At 31.8% G+C, this 5,963-nt stretch overlaps 1 pseudogene; it reads left to right on the top strand.

The window, feature by feature from the left end:
* Window positions 1-1,304: 1,304 nt before the first annotated feature.
* Window positions 1,305-3,877, top strand: LOC121366425 (annotated as a pseudogene).
* The last annotated feature ends 2,086 nt before the right edge of the window (window positions 3,878-5,963 follow it).

Raw genomic sequence — 5,963 nt, forward strand, 5'->3', positions numbered from 1 at the left:
ATACTAGTAGTGTGCTGATGATATAGTAACGATTCTCTGGAGACCTTCTTTATTGGACTCTTAGTAATATATTCACATGTAATGTAGTGACATGTCTAAATGGCAAATATACAATTTTATTTATGGTAAATATAAAATGTAAAGTTTGGCAATAAAACAGTTTTAATTGGAATTGTATTAAATGACATTTAAAGTAAAGATAATGTTAGGTATTTTTGATACAAGAGTGCAGTTTATGGTCAATGGAAATTGGGTTTGGCCAAACGATGTTGTACTCAACTGGTTGATACTGTCAGACGTCTTGACTTGATGACACACACAACATGTCTTAAGGTTATCTTCTAGACTAAATGAACCAATACAGTCTAGACAGTGGTAGGATTTGTCACCAGTGTAATGAGAATAAATATGATAAGTCATAATGATACAATCAGTATTAGTCACATGATGACATAGAGAACACTGGAAAGTATCTAGTTTTAAGGGACAATGATTATTGAGATGATCAGTTAATACAGTTGAGTTAACACGTCTTCTTACAGCTACTTACAAGATAACATAGTTTAGGGTTTTGTGTTAGATGACATATTCAGTGACTTAAGACGACATATGGTATATAGGAAATAATAATTAATCAGAGCTCCACCTACTACTTAAGAGTATTATTAATAGTTTATAACTTGTGACAATGAATAGATAATAAATCAATGAAGTTTCCAGATAATACACTTTGCTACAACAATTTTATTGATTTGTGGTCATTAAATGTGTTTATACTGTCATTACTATATTCATTAAGCTTTGATCTTCAGAGAACAATACAATTAGTCTTTAAATTTTTGATTACCTTTATTCCATTCCAGTGTCCTCGATGTTACTTTACCATCACCATGACAAGCATACCTCCCAGCGTAAGTCTCTGCATCAAGTTTTATATCGTATTGTCTCACGTACATAAGGAATTAACTTCATACCAACCTCATCTCTATCTTCTGCTGTAGTATACACACATATCACTTTAATGTTTGGGTCTGAAGAATTTGGTTGACTTTCATTGTTGAGACTTTAGCGGCAGTAGCTCCCAGTTCACCAGATACCACAACCTGACTTATTGTCTCCCAGACCTGATCAATACAAGAGATGTGTTTGAAGATCAACCATTTGCCTAATGTTGGTCCTTTGCCATTGTAGTGAGCTGGACCATTGACATAAATCCAGTAACTATCAAATACCTCTGTGGGTTTGGTCATCTTCATTAAAGTAGGCGTGTCTTTAATTTTTTAAACCCGTTTTCAACTGTCAATATGGGTAAAAAGCAGCACCAGAAAGACAAATTGTAAGTTTAATACAAAGATAAATAGTAGATCTGAAAGTAGTTAAATTATGCTCCTGTTTTAAATTCCATTTCTCTCTCTTTCAATCAGATACCTCACTTGTACAGAATGGTCCACAATATATGGTGGAAAGAAGGCAGCTGCTGCTTCTAAGGGTGGAAGATCAGAATTCAAACGACTTCCATTTAATTGTTGTAGGTAAGTACATATAATACAACTGACGTGATAATATTGTTTGTCTAGTTTATCTCTTCAGCCATTTGAAACATCCTTTGTGTACATCTGATGGAGTAGTGTTTGATCTGATGTAAGTAGTTATGAGATGGATGAATGGATGAATGGAGATGGAGTTGAGAAAGATGTGGGAAATACAGTGAAGGGGATGGATCAATGGACTTACTTCATATTTAATGTATTACTAGGAACATTGTACCTTATCTAAAGAAGTATGGTCATAATCCTTTAACAGGAGAGGTAATATATAGTTATTTTTAACCCTTTAGTAATTGATTATATTATTTTAGCCAATGGATGCCAAGTCACTCATCAAATTAAATTTTCATAAAAATTCTGAAGGTATTACATATTTAATCAATGTGGGTGTGGTTTAATTCACTAATAATATTCATGACAGGTCAATATCATTGTCCAATTACCTTCAAAGTCTTTAATGAAAATAGTCACATCGTTGCTATACGCCCCAGTGGTAACGTCTATGCTTATGAGGTCTATAAATAGTTTTATTATTACATCATTATGTTACTATTAATAGTGCATGCTTGCTATATTTTTATGCTACTAATATTAGTAACAGAGCTCCATTTCTATAGGCAATTGACAGATTAAATATTAAAAACTAAACACTTTCAAGATCTTTTGACAGAACAATCTTTTAAAAGAGGTGACATAATATAACTATACAGGTAATTATTATAATTACTTTATAATTAGTAGGGTCATCCCCATTTTGTTACATAGGACCCAACTGCACTTGAAAAATTTGATATTTCCAGTTTTTACATCACAAATGATGAGTAACAACTTATTTGTGGATGAAAGAAGGTATGGACATTATACTATTTATATGTATATGTATTATATTGTATTTATTGTATGGACATTGTACTATATTATATGTATTATATGTATATGTATTGTATTGTATTGTATGGACATTGTAACATGTTATTATAATATAGTGACTGAGCCTAATAAAAAGGATCTTATCATGTAAAATATTTAAAACAGAAACGTACATAGAAATATTTACTACATGGTCATATTAAACAGTACGTTTACTAAATTTGCTTGTAGGAAGCAAAATACCTTCATACCAATTTTGTAGACTTCCTATTGTATTGTGTAGCAATTGTTTATATGTTCAAGATTTTGTACAATAAGATATCTTTAGTCAGAGTTGGTCACATCATTGTTATATCTATGTTTTATAATTATAATGGTATTGTTTATTTTTAATTTTATAGAACTAGAAAGAGCAAGAACAGATCCAACATATTGTTTAAGAGTCATTAATCCTGAGGCTAGAGCCGCTTTAGAGGGACTTTATGAAGAATATAAAGCTCCTGTAAGATATTTGTTGTGTCCCTTACGAGAAACCATCTATCCATTAATCATTTTATTTGTCCATTTATCTAGGAGAAAAAAAGAAAAACCAAGACCAAACTAACTGCAAGAAATGCTTAAAGTATATTTAATTAACTACCTTGTTACTATGACACTGTTGCTATGGTAACCCTATCTCCAGGCTCATTATTCAACAGGAGCTGTAGCACAGTCTTTTACATCTACGATATCTGCTCCAGTAACAGAGAACGAAGCTGGTAAATAGAACAAGTAATACACTATATATGTGAGTGTGTCTCTCTTAGATATACTGGACCTTGATGTGATTAGATATAACAAGTTAAAAAGAAAGGTTAATAAACTATACTACCTCACTGAGTTATGTGTGGATCCATTATTATAATTTGTCTGTCTTTTTCATGTGTTTTGTTAATTCATTTGTCTTATTGTCTTTAGGATATGTCAGGGTCCATACCAATATGGGTGATCTTAATTTAGAGTTACATTGTGACTTGGTTTGTTGCTATAAATGACACATCAAAAATAACAATGTTATTTTTAGGTACCGAAAACATGTGAGAACTTTATTCTCTTGTGCAAAAAAAATTACTATAATGATACAAGTCAGTAAATTTACTTATCTGACTAATATTCCTTATCTTTGTTCTTTTAGTATTTCATCGCTCTATCCGACATTTCATGGTAAGTTTTGTGAAGGGATTTCATTGTAATCCTCTCTCTTTATCTCTAGATCCAAGGTGGGGATCCTACAGGTACTGGAAAAGGAGGCGAGTCAGCCTGGGGCAAACCATTTGATGATGAATTTAAACCTCAGTTAAGTCATTCAGGTAAGAAGTATTGCTATGATAAATGACAAAGCCTGTCATCTGTTTTCTCTTTCCAGAACGTGGTCTATTAAGTATGGCCAACAGTGGTCCTAATACTAATGGTTCTCAATTGTAAGGGACTGATATTGTACTGGTCTAATGTTTTTGTTGATTATTTAGCAAATTATAGTTTTGAGGTACTTCATATAGTAATGAAAGATCTACTCTCTGTATAGGCTGTATTCACTTTATGTCTTTACTTTCGTCAGCAAGATAAACCTCTAATAAATTGAAAATCCTTGAAGTCTTTAGTAAGGGACTTAGGGACTAGTGTCAGGTGTCACCAACAATGTAGATTATTGTTAATATTTAAATGATGTCATTTCAAAAGAATAGCTGCACTGGGCTCAAATGCGCAGTTGATGCATAACAAAGCTGAGACTCATATTTGCTTTGTATCATTTTAGTTTTTTAGTCTTTGTTAATAGTATTCAGTACTGATCATCAAAAATGTACAAGTAGAATATTGTATATCATAGACTCCTGGGATGAATGTGACTAGTTAATCGTGTGATAATTGTAATCACTAGTCTCCAAACTGAGAAAGGTCAGATTGGCTGTTTAATAATTGATCCTAGTCCCAGTTGTCTTTATCTCACAAGTACACACATTAGCAATCAATAAAATTTTGCCTAATAATCACAACAAAGTATAAAGAAACAAAATTTAAGACATGACAGCTGTTGTTTCTGTTATAATAATAAATGAACATTGATGAAAAAATTAGAAACAAATAGCATATTACCTATTCACACTTCAAAAGAATTGATACTATACACAATTAGTCTATTATTAAAGTATCATAAATATAAAGTAGTGACCTTAGATTCTCGAGTGTTATCCCACAAGGCCAACCAAATTGACTTCCTCTTTGCCTTCTTTACTAATTATCTGTACATATTTACCATCTGTTGTTAAATACACTGACACGATGATTGTGATGCTCTGTAATGTACATCAGATTGTTATCAGATATAGCAAATACTTTTAAGTTAGGATCCAATACTTGTACTCTATCATTAAAAGTGTCTGGCGACATAGATATAACCCAGTGAGAGGAGAAACAGAATACCGTAGGGAAAATTAAACTGAAGAGGTTTAGTACCTTCTCGATCATTACTAACAATGTGCTCTGACTTTGCCATCAAATCTTACTTTGCAAATCGTATGGTCAATAGCAATGAGAATGTAATTATCCTGTGTAACAGCTACACCACGAGGATATGGATATGTGTTGAATATCAAAATATGATTGCAACAGAGCCATAACTTTTCAAATAGCTGCCATGATTCTCAGTTACAACAATCTGTCCATAATTAAATATGGTTTGCAGGCAATTCCCATAAGGGTTGATTCAATCCAGTTATTGTGGTGTAATAAAGTGATGTCCAAAAGAATCACAGATATGTCAGATTTTGTGAAGGACCTGCAGACTGACAACGCTATACTCCATTATATTTTTTGGCATGCTCCACAATTAAAATTAGAAGTCTCATACATCATTTACTAGTTCACTAAGAAATGCCTTTTTAAAAATTAGTAGCATTGTTCCTTTCCTTTTTTCTATTCCTGCCAAGACAACCATTCTTCTCAGTTCTTCAATGACAATTGTTATGTTTGATTTTATAATATATAAAGTTACTTAAAACCTGGAGAGCAATCCAATGACTTTCTAGTGATGTATTTGCTGACTACTTTCTTGATTATAATCACATATCACATGTAATCCTAGCATGTGAGTCTGAATTGTAAACATAATATTTGTAAAATTTGATATAATTATATGATTATGATATTTAATATGTTTCATATTTGGCCATTATTATATTTAAAGTTACATTTGAGTGAAATAAAACTCTGTCAAACAAGTCCACAAATATTGTATGTTAACTGATTATAGCAAGCCTGGGGCAAGAGTATTAATAAATCATAGTTAGAAATATTAATAACTTCCTGGGTTTATGTGTAGTTATCTATGAAAGTCCAATTAGGGTAATTGATTGGAAATAGTACTCAACTAATTGCCTTAGAAAATAATGACAGCAAAATGATCCTTGCATAATTATAATTTGGGCTTAGTAAAACCTGATATTGGTACTTAATATAATTAAGTCTATAGGCGTTGTAGCCATGTTTGTCATTTAGGAAAAAAAATGG

The sequence above is a fragment of the Gigantopelta aegis genome, unplaced genomic scaffold (genome assembly GCF_016097555.1).
Source record: "Gigantopelta aegis isolate Gae_Host unplaced genomic scaffold, Gae_host_genome ctg5618_pilon_pilon, whole genome shotgun sequence".
In the NCBI taxonomy this organism is placed as follows: domain Eukaryota; kingdom Metazoa; phylum Mollusca; class Gastropoda; order Neomphalida; family Peltospiridae; genus Gigantopelta; species Gigantopelta aegis.